This window comes from Medicago sativa, chromosome 1 (assembly GCF_051527215.1).
Source record: "Medicago sativa cultivar Bolivia chromosome 1, Bolivia_mono, whole genome shotgun sequence".
In the NCBI taxonomy this organism is placed as follows: Eukaryota; Viridiplantae; Streptophyta; class Magnoliopsida; order Fabales; family Fabaceae; genus Medicago; species Medicago sativa.
In genome coordinates, this window is record NC_140749.1 from 27,450,712 (window position 1) to 27,467,369 (window position 16,658).

The window sequence follows — 16,658 nt, forward strand, 5'->3', positions numbered from 1 at the left end:
TAAAAACAACTTAGAGAGAGAAGTGTGTGGAGTTATGTGGTGTTTTTTTGTTGAGCTTGCTTTTATATTGATTTTTGTTTGAACAATCCCATGTGTGTGCGTATGCCTGCTTTCCATGCTCCATCGTGATCTAAGCCATCAAATCTGGATAGTTCTAGGATCTGATGGCTACTGCTTGATCTCCTTTTGAATCCTATGCTCGCGTTTCTCTACGATGCACTGTGTACTGCTGTTTTAAAAACTCTTTGATGATTGATCTGGTGGCTATGATGAGCCCTTTAGTGATTGAGTTTGGACCCCTTGATGCATCAAGTGGTCTAGATTTAATCCTGCTGAGCCAATTTTAATTTTATTAATTTCTTCTCCATTTTTATTATTTTCTACACCACTTTTGGCATTTAAATGCCTCTTTTTATTCCTAAAAATATATTTTCATCCTTTTAAACTTTCTAACCTTAAAATTTGTTTTAATTGCTTATTTTCATTACTTTCTCCTAATGTTTGCTTGTTTATTTTTAATTGTGGTGCTCAATTTAATTTTGTGTTTACTTATGTTTTAATTGTGTTTAGAATTTTTTGCATGCATATTTTATTTTCGTCATTCATTTTATTTTTTTTGCTTCTGGTTTATTTTTTATTGTTATTGATTTAGTGTGTATTTTAAGTATTGATGTAATTTATTTTTTCGCATTTTTATTTCTTGCCTTAGAATGGATCTAGGACGGTATGTAATAGCGTAGTAATTGCACACACCGACACTTGCACCGACACCATATCACTTTATTTATCGTTTTTATCTCGCTTTATTTTTCGCGTCGTTACGTTAGTTTACCGTTAGTTTAGAAAAACCTTTTTATCTCAAAAAAAAAAAAAAACAAACAAGTAAAAAGTCAAATATTTTCTTAATAAACCTTGGATCCAAATCCAAGTTGTTTTTCTTTTTATTTTCTTAATCAAACTTCTAATGAATCTTAATTAAACTTAGACTAAATTTCTTAAATAAAATTAAACAACCTCACTTCTATTTTTATTTCTAGAGCCTTGAGGCCCCTCAATCCCCTTCTTAAAACCATTTTCAAAAATAATTAAAATCAACCTAACCCATAAAAAAAAAAAATTTAAGAGAGAACTACGGCGGTTTTGATCCCTTTTAAGGGTACGTAGGCAGAGGGTTTATTCCTTCCAAATCGATCAAATAAAAATAACAAAAACTCCTACTTCTTCTCCCTCCATTCTTTCACTTAGACATTGTTATACCCTAATTTTGGACCTAAAAGTACTAGCTCAATTCTTCTTTTCTTGCATTTAAAGTCATTTGAATTTGTCTCTGATCAATTGCATATTTCTCTGCATTTTATTTCAATGTTATTTGCAAAATTCATGAAAAAAGGGTATTTTAGTCATTTCCTGCATTCAAACTCATTTTAGTCCTTGAAAATTGTTTGTGTCTTTTCATTTGGTTTGTATAAGTCCTTGTTTCAATCTCATATTAAAGTCCATTTCAAAAATTACATTTGAAGTCATTTTGAGTCAGTTTGGCCCCAGGGGCATTTTAGTCATTTCCTGTGTTTAAAACCTCTTTAATCCCTGAAAATTGTCCCTGAGTCTTTTTCAATTAGTTGTAAGAGTCTTTGCTTCAATCCCATGTTAAAAACCATTCTAAAATTTGCATTTGAGTCATTTTGAGTCGTTTTAGTCCCTAGGGGTATTTTGGTCATTTCACACAAAAATTTGACAGAGAGAGGTTACTTTAAAGTACCTCATTTGTGTAGTTGGTTCATTTTAGTCCGTTTTGTTATTTTTATTTGTTTCACTTTACGTTTAGTCAAAATTACCAATTTTACCCAATTTTATTATTATTTTAATTTTAGTCCTCAGGTCCTTTTTGCAATTTTAGTCCTCAGGTCTTTTTTTTTTGCATCTTAGTCCTCAAGTCTCTTTGCATTTTAGTCCTTTTAATTTTGTTATTTGCAGATTGGTCCTTTTAATTTTCATAATTGCAGAATGGTCCTCTAAGTTCAAATTTCAGTCCAAGTTTAGTTCAGGATACGTGGCAAGTGCTCATTGGTCCAGCAGTTTACATGTCAGCCTATAAAAGGCCACATCACCAATTACACAGCAACAGACCCATTCATTCACCGCCACATCACACAAACACCTTCACTCTTCTCTCTCCCAAATCAATGAATCAAAACCCAGAAAAATACCAAGAACAACGATAAAGGTTTGAAGAATCTTCAAACCCTAACCGTCCAGAACATCAATATTCATCATCACCAAACCCTAACTGATTCAATTCCTCATCAGATTCCTCACCAATCATACAAAGTCAACGTGAATTTCCAGAAAGCCTAAACTGAAACCATTCCAATTCAACAAATTCTTACCAAATTCGATCAAAATTGCAAAGGTTCTCAGTGATTCTCTGCGAGAATCTTCATCACCGAACCTTTTTCTTGCAATTCAAGCACGGGTGCGATCACAAGAAAGAGACTGAGCAAGAGAGGAAGAGGGATCGAAGTGAAAACGAGGCCAAATCACACCGGTGAAGAAAAACGAAGAAGATAACCGATTTATTTTCGGTGAAAGCTTACCAGAAGAACACGAAGGAGTTCAATCGAAGTTTTCCGACGTTTCTCTGCAACTTTATCTCCGATTAAAACTCCAGTAAGTTTAAATCCTCAAAAATCTATTTCCAGAATGTGATTTGCGTTTGTTTTGCTTCGTATTTCATAGATCTAGGGCTACGAAACGAAAAACAATGAAAATCCACCGGTAAACCTCGTTTTAAAAAGGGATATAAAGAAGAACAGACGGAATCCATCTTTCTCACCAGAGAAGACGATGATTCCGTCAATTCTGCAAGATTACGGTGTGATTATCATCGTTTTTCCTTTGATCGGCGCCATTAGGGTTTAGATCGGGGAAGACGAGAGAACGAAGGAAGAAGAAAGAGAAAGAAACACAGAAAATGAAAAGAAAACCGGCCTCACACCTTTTATAGGTCACGTGAACCGGACCGGTTCATGCGAACCAGTCTGGTTCACGTTTGATGCGTTCTCCTTCGTCCTTGATCGTTTGATCACCGGTCTGCCACGTGTACGATCCTGATTCTCTGTTTCCTTATGCCTGCTTTGTGTTGTTGTGTGTCCTGCGTTCTCAACCACTGGATCTAGGGTTTTGAAGGATTTGGATCAATCCAACGCCTCTGAGGCGTTTGGATGATCCAGATCCATCAATAACTTTGGGCTTGGGCCTTTTGATGCTGGATTTCGTTCTCTTGTTATTTTTCTTGTTATTTTAACACTATATGTTGATAGTTACACCCCTAAGATACCAAAAAACCTTTTAAAAAATTCCTAAAAATTTTCTACATGTTCTTGACATTTTCTTGACATTTTTGTGATATTTTTATGTGTTAAAACCTGAGGGAAAATATATGTGGTATTTCTTGCTAAATTGTTTGCTATTTTTGTTAAAATTTGTGAAGTTTTGCATGTTCTTGAGTCTAAAAGTCCTTTAAGATTCTAAAAAATTTCATGTATATTTCTTGTTAGTTTTGTGGTATTTTTGTGATGATTTTGCATATTAAAAATTGATAAAAAATAATGTGATGCTTTTCTTGCTATTTTGTGATGTTTTATATTGAAAATTTGTGAAAAGTGCATGTTCTTGATCCCTAATCATGATACATGATATTGATTTGTGAAGTGAGAATTTGTAGTGAATCTCTTGTTGTTTTGAAGTGTTTTTTACTGCATGTGAATATATTGTATGTGTTTGCTTGTTTTACAAGTCATGTGAATGTTTGTTTGTGAAAATAAAGTGCCAAGTATGCCTAAAATATATCATGATTCTTGACTTGCATGTGTTCTTATAATTCTCATATCATTGTTTGTAATAAAGCCCTTTAGAAAATTATGTGAGGATTATAGGTCATATAATTGCTTTGATGTTATGGTAAACTTTAGGCATATTTTGCTACTTTTAGGTTAAGAGTCTTGTTATCTTTTGTCAAGTTTTTTAGTGTTTCTTGTGCTTTTAATTTCCATTCTATCATGTCTTATGCTACTAACCACTCTACTTCATGTTTCATACATTCCATAAGCATCTCATCCTCCATCTTATATTCTTAGTCTTTATTTTCTTACACTTTAAAATTCATGCAAAAGTTAGAATGTAAAGCCTAGGGATTTTGTACTTTACTTTATGCTTTTAAATTCTTGCAAGACCATAGCATGTATCTAGGCCAATGATGTAAAGGACAATGGCCTCTAATGATGTACACCGACACAAGCATCGACACATGCACACACATCACTTGGATATTTTAGATGTATGGTTAGGGATGTATGCTTTAGATGTATGCTTAGGAATCGCGATACTTAGAAAAATGCTCTTTTCCAAAAAAATATAAACAACATCACTCAAATCATTTTCTAAATAAACTTTGGGATCAAAATCCCATTGATCTTCCCTTTATTTTCTTAAACAAAAATCTTAATGAATTTTAATCATACTTAGACTTTTTCTTTGCAAAATAACTAATTCCACCGCACTTTTTTCCAAATCTTATGCCCTTGAGGCCTCTCTCTCTTATTCTTCAAAATTCCATTTTCAAACTTAAAATCAATCAACAAAAACAAAAACATTTTTGGAAGAGAACTACGGTGGATTTGATCCCTTAAAAGGGTACGTAGGCAAGGAACCAATATTCCTCCAATTCCAATAAAATAAAAATTCAAACGCCTTCTTCTCCCTCCAATTCACGACTTAGTAAACTCTTAGGTGTAAATATCACTTTTCAAATAGCATTTAAAAATAAAGCGCGCGCGAAGAAAGTAAAGACGGTTCCTATAGGATACTATAGTCGTTATGGGTGACTAACACCTTCCCGTAGCGAAAACAACTCCCGGACCTCGATTCTCAAGGGTTTTTTCTTATTTTTCCCTTCCCAAGAAAAAATGAGATATCAAAGGTTAAAAAGGTTCAAACGTAATCAATGTTTGACACCCGAAAACCAAGATAAAACAGACTTTAAGCAATAAATTTTCAAATAAAAATAATCTAGGACAAGATAAAGTTAGAAAGAGGTTCCCACGGGGTACCGTGGACGATACGGGTGCCTAACACCTTCCCCAATCGTAACCAACCCCCGGATCCAAAATGGGTTTTAAATTCATCTTTTCCCTTCCCACGAATAAAGATCGAAAAGTTCAAACGATTGAAGGTTCAAAACCAATTAATGGATTGACACCCAACAATGCTTTGCTGGTGAAATATACCGGTTTCTGTCCCTCCGCCGTTTCTCTGATGAGGACGGCGCTTACCACGTCAGAGGAAACGGAGAGGTATATGTATAGTATTTCACCTTGATCTGGTCGTGATAGCACTGGTGGCGCAGAGAGCGTTTCTTTGAGGTGCTTCAAAGCGGTCTCGTACTCGTCCGTCCATTCGAACTTCGTTTCTTTCCTCAAGAGCTTGAAGAAAGGAAGTGCATGTTGAGCAGATTTAGCCACGAACCTTGAGAGGGCGGTCAGCATTCCGTTGAGCGTTTGGATGCATTTCTTGGAGTGGGGTATTGGAAGCTCAGTAAATGCTCGACATTTATCTAGATTCGCTTCAATTCCTCTTTCTGTCAGATAGAAACCTAGGAACTTACCCGCTTGGACTCCAAAGGTGCATTTTTCTGGGTTGAGACGCATGTTGTAATTTCGAGTTTGTTCGAACACTCTTCTGAGATGGGCGGCATGAAGGTGAGAAAAACACAAGAAGGGGGGTTGAATTGTGTTTTGAAAAATTCTTCGTTTCTCCTAAAACTGAACACACTTGATCAGAAGCTAAGTGAGACAGCTTCTGAAGTGATTATCAGAATCTAAATGCAGCGGAATAAAATAGAGAGAGAGAAGAAGAACGACACAAAGCAATTATACTGGTTCCTTCCACAATCCGGAAGTAGTCCAGTCCCCCTTGCACTTCCAAGGAGATTTCACTAAGAGTAATATCTGATTACAATTGCTCAAGCACACAAGCAAGAGACTTCCTTTGCTCAAGCACACAAGCAAGAGGCTTCCTTTGCTCAAGAACATAATCAAGAGACTTCCTGCTCAAGCACAACTGCAAGAGACTTCTAACTAAACAAAATTACATAGAAAATTGTTTAAGGTTGAACACTTGATATACAATCAGAGGTGCTCACAATACAAATCAGATACAGATTCAATGACTTAAGAATTTCTAAGATAAGACTTTGAGACACAGAAATTCTAAGTGAATGCAGAACAATTTCAGCAGAGGTTTGGCACTTATATAAGAGTCTTTTGTTTAGCGTTCTTGCATTACCAATTCTCTAAGTCTTCACTCCTTTATATAGAGGTGTGAAAGAGACGTTGTGAAATTACCAGCACATCAAAGAGTCGTTGTTGAAGCTTGATCTTTCACCAATGATCTTTTGCCTGATTTGGTTGTTGTCCTATGAAGAACTAATTTGAAATCCATTCCTTATCCAAAGGAACATCTATGCAGGCGAAGCCGTATTCTGGAGCTGTTTTCTTGTCTTGTAGCGTGGACACAAAACAAAGTAGTGGAGAAGGTGGTTGTACAGTTCGTACAATAGTACAATGTAAACGCTTTCGTCCAAATTGCAAGCACATGCCTTCAAACATCTTTGAAATGACCGTTGCAAAATTCCACTAATCTTTTGTTGTGTTTTCGAATCCAATAGACAACTTTTGCAGTGATGATTCTTCAATCCTTGAATCTTTTGCAAATCCAGTTGATCTTCAGCTTCTGGTGAAATGACTTCTGATGAGGCAGCTTCTGATAACATAGCTTCTGATGATGCAGCTTCTGAATGATACGGCTTCTGATAACGCAGCTTCTGATGATGTGGCTTCTGGACCTCTTGTCTTCAGGAGCACTATTCTTCAGGAGCGCTTTACTAACTTCAGGAGCGGCTTTTCTTCAGGAGCACTTTTCTCTTCAGGAGCGAGTTGCCTTCAGAAGCACTAAGCTTCAATTATTGTTGATTCCTTTAGCTCTTCATTTGCTCATTCAGATCCAATAAATGATGTAACTTTTTAATTAAGGTCCTGTACACTTGAACAAATATTAGCTAGTCCAATTTACAATTTTTAATACCTTGTTATCATCAAAACTCTTTAAGGTTTATTGTTAAACACATTTTGTTCCAACAATCTCCTCCTTTTTGATGATGACAAACAATAGTATTTAAAATTGATCAATTTTTGTTAATCCAATTAACAAGTTGACTTTGGGGTTCTGAGGTTTGTAAGCTCAGGATCTGAGGTTTGTAAGCTCAAACTCCCCCTGAGTCTGATAGTCTTTAGGTGAGGTTTGTAAGCTCCCCCTAAGTTCTATCCAGGTTAATTAAATTCATTCTTAGCGCAATAATAATCTTAGAGCTTTAAAAAGAAATAAGTTATAGATGAGAAGAGTGGTTCAATTAATTTTATTTGAAATTTGATACTCCCCCTTTTTGATACACCCTTCTTTAGGTAAGACAAAAAGTTATAAGTTTTTCAAAATTTTCAAATATAATTAATGGGGCTCAAAGCCTTTAAATACTATCACATATACTCCCCCTTTTGTCATTATCAAAAAAAAAGACAAAAAGATTTGAGAAAAAAAAAATTCAAACAATAAGAGAGTATAATAAAGTATCAGAACCTAAAATCTATAACAAAATAAAATAAAATAGCCAAGCAATGAGTATATTGATGAACAAAACAAAGTATTCAGGCATTCAAGAATCAGAACCATGAAGGATTCAGAAGCAGTAAGAAACTTAAGATAAGAAGTGATCAGAAACAAGAAATAGACAGGATTAAACAAACAACAAACAATATATAAACACTAAGGTGTGCAACTAAGGTTTGGTTTGAAGTAGTTTCCTCATCCTCTCCATTTCTTCAACTTGTTGCTTCAACTGATCTTCAAGAAGTTGTTGCTTCTGGAGAAGCTCCAATTCCCTTTCCTTAGCTTCTTGTTGTTGCTTTGCCATCTTCTGCCTCAGAAGCTTGATCATCCTTGCGTCTCTGGTCAAATATTCCATTTCAGAGAAGAAAGGCTTGTTTTCCAGAAGCCGTCTAGGACTTCTGACTCTGAATCTTTGCTTCAGGTTCTCCATTAACCTTCTTACAGAAGCTTCCTTGATTCTGATGCACTTGGCCTTAACAGCTTCCATTAACTCTGCAACTCTGTTTTGAAGTGATGTCCATGCTTCTTCATATGTATTGGTGAGATCAATTGTCCTTCTTTGATCCACCTGACCATGCATTTCAGAATGAATCTTGAGTAGCTCATTGTCAATACGTTCAGATTCCAGGATGTCCAGGGGTGGTTGTTCAAGGGTTTCCAGGTCAGAATCAATAAGAGTATTATCTTGAACAAGGATGGATTCTGGAATTGTGAGTTGTTCAGCTTGGGTTGAGGTTGATGGTTGGTCAGGATCAATGTCCATGGGAGTGTGTTGGTGAGAGGATTCTTCTGGTTGTTGGTTAAGTGGGGAGTTGGTTTCAGTTTCGGTTGGTGGTTGATGTGGTGAAGTTGATGTTTGAGAGTTGAGTTGGAGGTCAATGTTAACAGTTGGTGATTGAGGTTGTGGAGGTGATGTGGGTTTGAGTGGTTCAGGTGGTTGTTGATGGGGGCTTTCTGAAACAATATTTTCAGAAGCAACTGCTTCTGGAGTTGCTTCAGAGGCTTTCTCTGAGTTGGGTTCAACATCTTCTGGAGGAATCATGTTGAGAGGTTGAATGTTAAGAGGTTGAGGGTTAAGGCGAAAGATAGTGTCAATGACTCTATCTCTCTGCTCAGCCATTTCAGCAAACTTCTCATTGATGATATGACCAACTGGTTCATAAGTGGTTGACTGAGAGGGCTTTTTGTTGGTTTTGGTTGATGTTGACTGGCTTTTTACTGGTTTTTGAAGAAGTTGAGCTATGGGTATGTCATCATCAGAATCTGATGATGATGAGGATGATGAATCTGATGAAATATTGACTACCTCTTCTGGTTCAGGATCAGAATCCTTCTCAGCAGACTCACTAGCCATCAGCATCAGTTGCTTGGCTTCTGAAGCTACAGACTCTTGTAGCTCAGATGCAATCTCCAAAACCTTTTCAGCTTCTGCCTTCTTCCCTTGTAAGTCCTTCAATTCCAAATCCGAAGCAGCTTTAGTCATCTTGGTGATATGAGGAAAATCCTTGGTCCTCCTCAAAGCTGGCTTCCTCTTCCTCTTTGGTATAGCAGGTTGTTCAGGAGCAATACCAATACTTAGGACCACATTAGAGTTGGTGTCTTCAGCTATCTCTTCAATTGATGGCATTGCAGAACCACCAATTTTAAGCTTGTCAGAAGCAGGTTTTGCCTTCTTAGCAGATTTTTCAACCTCCATATACTCTTCTGCAGTCATTTTTCTTTTTCTTCTACTGCCTTTTGCCAGAGGCACTGCACCCCATACATTTCCTCAGGTACCTCATCCAATCTGATGACCTTGTTGGTTGCTTCATAGTAATCCTTGATGTAGTACATCTGCACATCAATAAGATCCTTTTTGCAGATGGGTGGAAAATCTCTCATAAGATCAGACTTGACATGGGATTCACTTAAATCAATTTGGAGTTTGGTTACCTCACTAATTAGCTCCATATTCAAGAGAGTATGAGCATTGATGAACTTCCCAGTCTTAGTGTCAATCATCTTATCAGTGAAGGCTTGAGCTCTGCTTAGGCTGTCCAAGACACCTCCTTGATAGAATATCTCTGATAAGAGTTTTCCATATGGAACCCAGGGTTTGTCTTGCAGCTGACTCTGATTCAGACACTCTATCAAGTACTTGAACATGTATTTTGGCACGTTCACCTTTTCCTTCTTGATGAAGTGCTGGAGAAAGACTTTCTGAGCCAAATTTGGTTTCTCACTACCACCACATGGTAGCAAATCTTCATTCTGAATCTTCAGAAGCATCTTCTTTACCATGTCTAGGTCAGCATATTTCCCTTCCTTCTTGGAATTGCATATAACCAAATTAGCTCTTTCTTTCCAAATGCGTTTTTCAGCAGCACTTGAAAGATCAATTCCAGAGTAATATCCAGAAGCTTTCCGACCAAGTACAGCTTCTATCTGCCATTGTGTAATTCACACTGGAATGCCACAGATGCTTGACCTGATTTCATCTTCTGTAAATGGCTCAAGTCCCATTTCTTCTCTTATCTTCCCCTTTAGTTCTGGATACATAAAAACCATTTGATTCTCTTCGGCTTGTGATGCTTCTTTGTTATAGAGTTTCGCCCTTACCCAGAAGTGCCTAACCAATGCTTCGTATGTTGGTCCATTCAACATCTTGAAGTAATCCAGAAGTCCTTGCTCTTCATAGTAGCTTCTGATCCAACACTTATGGAAAGCTAGTGATTCAAAATCCACTGGATTTTCTATCTGAACCTCTAAATCCCATTCTTCCAATTTCATGCTTCTACCTCTGTAGTCATATTCAGGGACAATTCGTGCAGTAGATTCTGAAATTTTTGAGCTTGATGATGTCATTTGATGATTGAAGAAGATGATGTTTTTAGGATTCTAGGGTTGAGAGAATGCGCTTACTTCGCAAAAGGTTTGAAAGCAAATGTGTTTGTTGTGAGTGAGTAGTGTGTGAATTGACAAAGTGTTAAAAGTAAAACGATTGCAATTCAAAAGAGACAAACAAACATAACATTAATGACAAAATTGGGGGCGCGTGAAAAGTACTTTCAAAGCTATTAAATCATCATTGCCCTTTTTAGTTATACACCAATACAAATAGGCCACGTCAGAAGTTCACAGAGTAACTACCAAGTTAGTGGACCAGAAGTTACCATAAAAAGTAACTCCCAACGTTTCCACTAATTCTACTATTTAGAAGCATAAAATCCAGCTTCTGGACTTCAAATGCTGACGTCATCATCAGAAGCGAGTTTTCCTCAGAACCTCAATAAAGAGCTTCTGATGGACTACTGCTTCTGAACTAACTTCAGAACCTAAAATCCTATTCAGGAGTAAGCAATCATTTAATCAGACACAAAGTGCATGTTCAAATTTTTCTTTATAAAATCAAATCTTTCAACAGTTAAAGGCTTAGTAAATATATCAGCCCATTGATTTTCAGTATCAATGAATTGTATATCTAAAATTCCTTTTTGAACATAATCTCTGATAAAATGGTGTTTGATTTCAATATGCTTCGCTCTTGAATGCAAAATTGGATTTTTAGACAAACAAATAGCAGTAGTATTATATCAATAAATGGGAATACTGTTAGCAGTTATCTGATAGTCTTCCAACTGATGTTTCATCCAAAGTAGTTGTGTACAACAACTTGCAGCTGAAATGTATTCTGCTTCTGCTGTAGACATAGCAATAGTTGTTTGTCTTTTGCTAGCCTAGGATATAAGATTATCACCCAGAAATTGACAATTGTCACTGGTTGACTTTCTTTTAATCCTATCACCAGCATAATCAGCAAATCAGAATTCAATTAGCTTATAATCTAAGGATTTCCTATAAAGGAGTCCAAGATTAGTTGTTCCTTTCGAATACCTGAAGATTCTCTTGACAACAGTCATATGAGATTCTCTAGGACCTGATTGGAATCTTGCACACAAGCATACACTGAATAAAATATCTGGCCTAGATGCAGTAAGGTATAACAAAGAACCAATCATACCTCTATACAGCTTCTGATCAACTTTAGCTCCTTCATCTTCTTTGCTTAAGGTGCACGTAGGGTGCATTGGAGTGTTCATCACTTTACAATCTTCAAGCTTGAACTTCTTCAGAAGCTCCTTTGTATACTTTGATTGATGAACATAGACTCCATCTTTGCATTGATTAATTTGAATGCCCAGGAAGAACTTCAGCTCTCCCATCATGCTCATTTCAAATTCATCTTGCATTAACTTAGAAAATTCCTTGCAAAGAGATGCATTAGTAGAACCAAATATTATATCATCAACATATATTTGCACAACAAGAATATCTTTCCCAAGGGTCCTTCTGAAGAGTGTTGTATCAACCTGTCCTTTTTTAAAATCATTTTTGATTAAGAAATTACTTAGTCTATCATACCAAGCTCTGGGAGCTTGTTTCAAGCCATATAGTGATTTCTTCAGTTTAAAAACATGGTCAGGATATTTAATATCCTCAAATCCAGGAGTTTGCTTGACATACACTTCTTCTTCTATGACGCCATTAAGAAATGCACTCTTGACATCCATTTTATACGATATTATGCCATGATTAACTGCATAGGAAAGAAGTAACCTGATTGCTTCCAATCTTGCAACTGGAGCAAATGTTTCAGTGTAATCAATGCCTTCTTGTTGACTATACCCTTGTGCAACAAGTCTGGCTTTGTTTCTTGTTACTTCTCCTTGATCATTCAACTTGTTTCTGAATACCCATTTTGTTCCAATAATGTTCTTGTGCTGAGGTTTGGGTACCAGATCCCACACATCATTTCTTTGAAATTGATTCAACTCTTCTTGCATAGCTAAGATCCATCCATCATCTGAAAGTGCTTCTTCAACTTTTGTAGGTTCAATCATTGAGATCAGTCCAATCATTGACTCTTCTTGTCTGAAGTATGATCTTGTTCTCCTTGGACTATCTTTGTTTCCAATGATTAGTTCCTCAGGATGTGAAGATTTGTGCTTGAAGGTGTTTCTGGGAGGATCTTCTTGATGTGAGCCATCTTGTGCTTCATCAGAAGCAGTTTCATTTTGTGCTTCTGATGTGGGTTCATCTTCTGGACTTTCTTCAGATTCAGCTATCTGATCAGGTTCTGGAGTAGCTTCAGGAACCTGTATCTCTGCAACACTTTCACCCTCCTTTGAAGTTTTATCTTCAAGCTCTTTGTCATCAAATTTAACGTGCATAGATTCTTCAACACAGAGTGTCTCTGAATTATACACTATGTATGCCTTTGACCTTTCAGAGTAACCTAAGAAGATTCCTCTTTGGGCCTTGGCATCAAATTTCTTTAGGTAGAGCTTGTTATTCAGAATGTAACATGTACATCCAAATTGATGAAAGTAAGAGATATTGGGTTTTCTTCCTTTAAAGAGTTCATATGCTGTTTTCTCCAAAATAGGTCTAATATAGATCCTGTTTTAAACATAACATGCTGTATTCACTGCTTCTGCCCAAAAATGTTTAGCCAAATTGTTTTCATGGATCATGGTTCTGGCCATTTCTTGTAAAGTTCTATTCTTTCTCTCTACAACCCCATTTTGTTGTGGAGTTCTAGGAGAAGAAAATTCATGGATAATTCCATGTTTTTCACAAAAAGCTTCAAATGGCTCATTTTCAAATTCTCCATCATGATCACTTCTGATTTTCAAAATCTTTGACTCTTTTTCAGTTTGAATTTGTGTGCAGAAGTTACTGAATACCTCATATGCATGATCCTTACTTTTCAGGAATTTCACCCAAGTCCATCTGCTGTAATCATCAACAATGACTAATCCATATTTACTTCCATACAAGGATGCAGTACTCACTGGTCCAAATAAATCAATATGAAGTAGTTCTAAGGGTCTTGAGGTTGAAACAATGTCTTTGGTTTTAAAAGATGATTTCACAATTTTCCCTCTCTGACATGCACCACAGAGTGCATCTGAATGATAGTCAATGTTTGGTAGCCCTTTGACAAGTTGTAACTTACTAAGCTTAGAGATTAACCTCCAGTTAACATGTCCCAACCTTCTGTGCCACATCCATTTCTCATCATTCACTGATAGAAGGCAAATCACCTTCTGATCAGCCAGTTCAGAAAAATTGATTTTATAGACATTATCAACTCTCTTTCCCTTGAACACAATGGATTTGTATTCCTTGTTGATTACTGTACAGTTGGTTTTCTCAAAAAGCACATCATAACCATTATCACAAAATTGACTAATGCTCAAAAGGTTATGTTCAAGACCATCTACCAACCATACATTATTAATTGAGGTAGAGGAATTACCAATAGTTCCTGTACCTATGATCTTGCCTGACTGGTTGCCTCCAAATTTCACATTTCCTCCCTCTTTCATTGTTAGGCTGAGAAAACTGGACTTTTCTCCTGTCATGTGTCTTGAGAAACCGCTGTCTAGGTACCATGATCTTTGCTTTGGTGCTGCTCTTAGACATACCTGCATCATTGACATTTTCTGATTTAGGTACCCATTGTCCTATGGGTCCTGGAAGGTTAGTGCTTAAGGCTTTACTCTTCGCTCCTTGTACCTTGTGTTGTGAGTTGGGTTGCTTCTGATTAACCATTACCTTTGGTTTTGGTACTTCAGAAGCAGTAACTATCTTCTTCTGAAACTTAGACTTCAGAACCTCAGATTTTGGTTTCACCAGACTCTGAGGTACAAGTTCTGATCTTTTCAGGATCCTGATCTTTGAAGTCTTGGAATCAGATTTGATCATAGCCTTTGACTTAGAGTTCTTTGGCTTTGAAGTAATCTTAGCCTTAGAACTAGAAGCTTCAGGTTCTAATTGAACAACAGTTTCCAACTCAGCACCTTCAGGTACAAAGAAGGTTTTCAGACCTTCCTTGATGCATTCACAACAAGATTTTAGATTGGTTTTCTCAAGTTTCACTTCTGGAAAACCAATTCCTCTGCCATTGTTCTTGTAAATGCTATAAATCATAGAAGCCACTCTGCTTCTATCAATGCCAGATATAATAAAATCTTCAAGAGCAATTTCATGGTTACTTAATGGTTTTTCATTACACTTTTCTTGTAGCTTCTGACATAAGAACCTGAGCTGATCTTCATACGTTTTACACATGAAGTCAAAGCCCCTAAGTCCTTGTTCAGAAGCTTTCAGATCCAATAGAGTTGATTTTTGCTGTTTCACCAAATCAGCATATTTTTCTTTTAAGTCCTTCAACTCATTGGTTCTTACTTCAAAATGTGTAAGAAGTTCTTTAAGTGACTCAACAAGTTCATCTCTGGGAATTTTCGAATATACCTCATTTTCATCTTCTGAGTCTGAATCTGATCCAGCTTCTGAAGTTGCTGTTGCTACCAGCCCAACAACTACCTTTGCATCTTCATCAGCTTCCTCTTTATCAGATCCAGATTCACTTCCCAAATCATCCCAGGTTGCCATTAAACTCTGCTTGATCTGCTTCTTGAATTTGCTTGGTTTGAATGTAGACCTCTTTGACTTGTCCTTTGACTTTTCTCTTTGAAGATCAGGGCATTCAGCAATGAAATGTCCAGGCTTCTTACAGTTGAAGCATCCCTTCTGATCTTCTTTCCTTGAGCTTCTGGAGTTACTCCTCTTGGTTAAAAACTTTATGTTCTTCTTGGGCAGATATTGAAGTCTGTTTGAGAGCATAGCCATTTCAGCAGCATCTGGTTCAGAATCTGAACTTGATTGATCTTCCTCTTCAGATTCAACCACTTTGAGAGCTTTTGATGACTTGCCTTTGGATGGAAGAGCTATTGATTTACTCTTCTTAGTAGACTCATGTTCATTAAGACTTAACTCATGAACTTTGAGAGAACTAACAAGATCTTCGACACTTAAAGTGTTTAAATCTTTAGCTTCCTCAATGGCAGTCACCTTTGGTCTCCATCTTGTAGGTAAGCTTCTGAGTATCTTGCTCACATGGTCAGAAGCAACATAGCTCTTCTTTAGAATTTGTAGCCCAGAGACTAAGGTTTGAAACCTTGAGTACATCTCTTCAATAGTTTCATCATCCTTCATCTTGAATAACTCGTACTGATGTACAAGCATGAGAGCTTTAGCTTCTTTGACCTTCTTGCTGCCTTCGTAGTTTGAACAGAGTGAAGCAAACATAGCTTTAGCAGTGGATTTGTCACTCATCTTCATGTACTCTGCTTTGGGTATAGCAGTGACAAGAGCTCCTCTAATAATATGATGCTTCTTGTAGAGTTTCTTCAACTCAGGAGTATGTTTCTTTCTATCCACAGTAGCTCCTTCTTCATCAAGGACTAAATCACCAACACCATCTTCCAGAATATCCCATAATTCTTCATCTAGGCTCATGATATAACTGTAAAAGTTGGTCTTCCACCAAGAAAATTCTTCAGCATCTCCATTGAATTTTGGAATCTTTCCAACACTGGATTTCTTACTATCACTATAATCATGTAAGACATGTTTATAGCTAGTATCATCAGAACCAGTAGGAGGAGGAGTAGACATGTTTTTCTCAGATCTTTGACTGTTGCACGGTTAAGTGTTACACAACAGACCAAGGCTCTAGATACCAATTGAAGGTGAGAAAAACACAAGAAGGGGGGTTGAATTGTGTTTTGAAAAATTCTTCGTTTCTCCTAAAACTGAACACACTTGATCAGAAGCTAAGTGAGACACCTTCTAAAGTGATTATCAGAATCTAAATGCAGCGGAATAAAACAGAGAGAGAGAAGAAGAACGATACAAAGCAATTATACTGGTTCCTTCCACAATCCGGAAGTAGTCCAGTCCCCCTTGCACTTCCAAGGAGATTTCACTAAGAGTAATATCTGATTACAATTGCTCAAGCACACAAGCAAGAGACTTCCTTTGCTCAAGCACACAAGCAAGAGACTTCCTTTGCTCAAGAACACAATCAAGAGTCTTCCTGCTCAAGCACA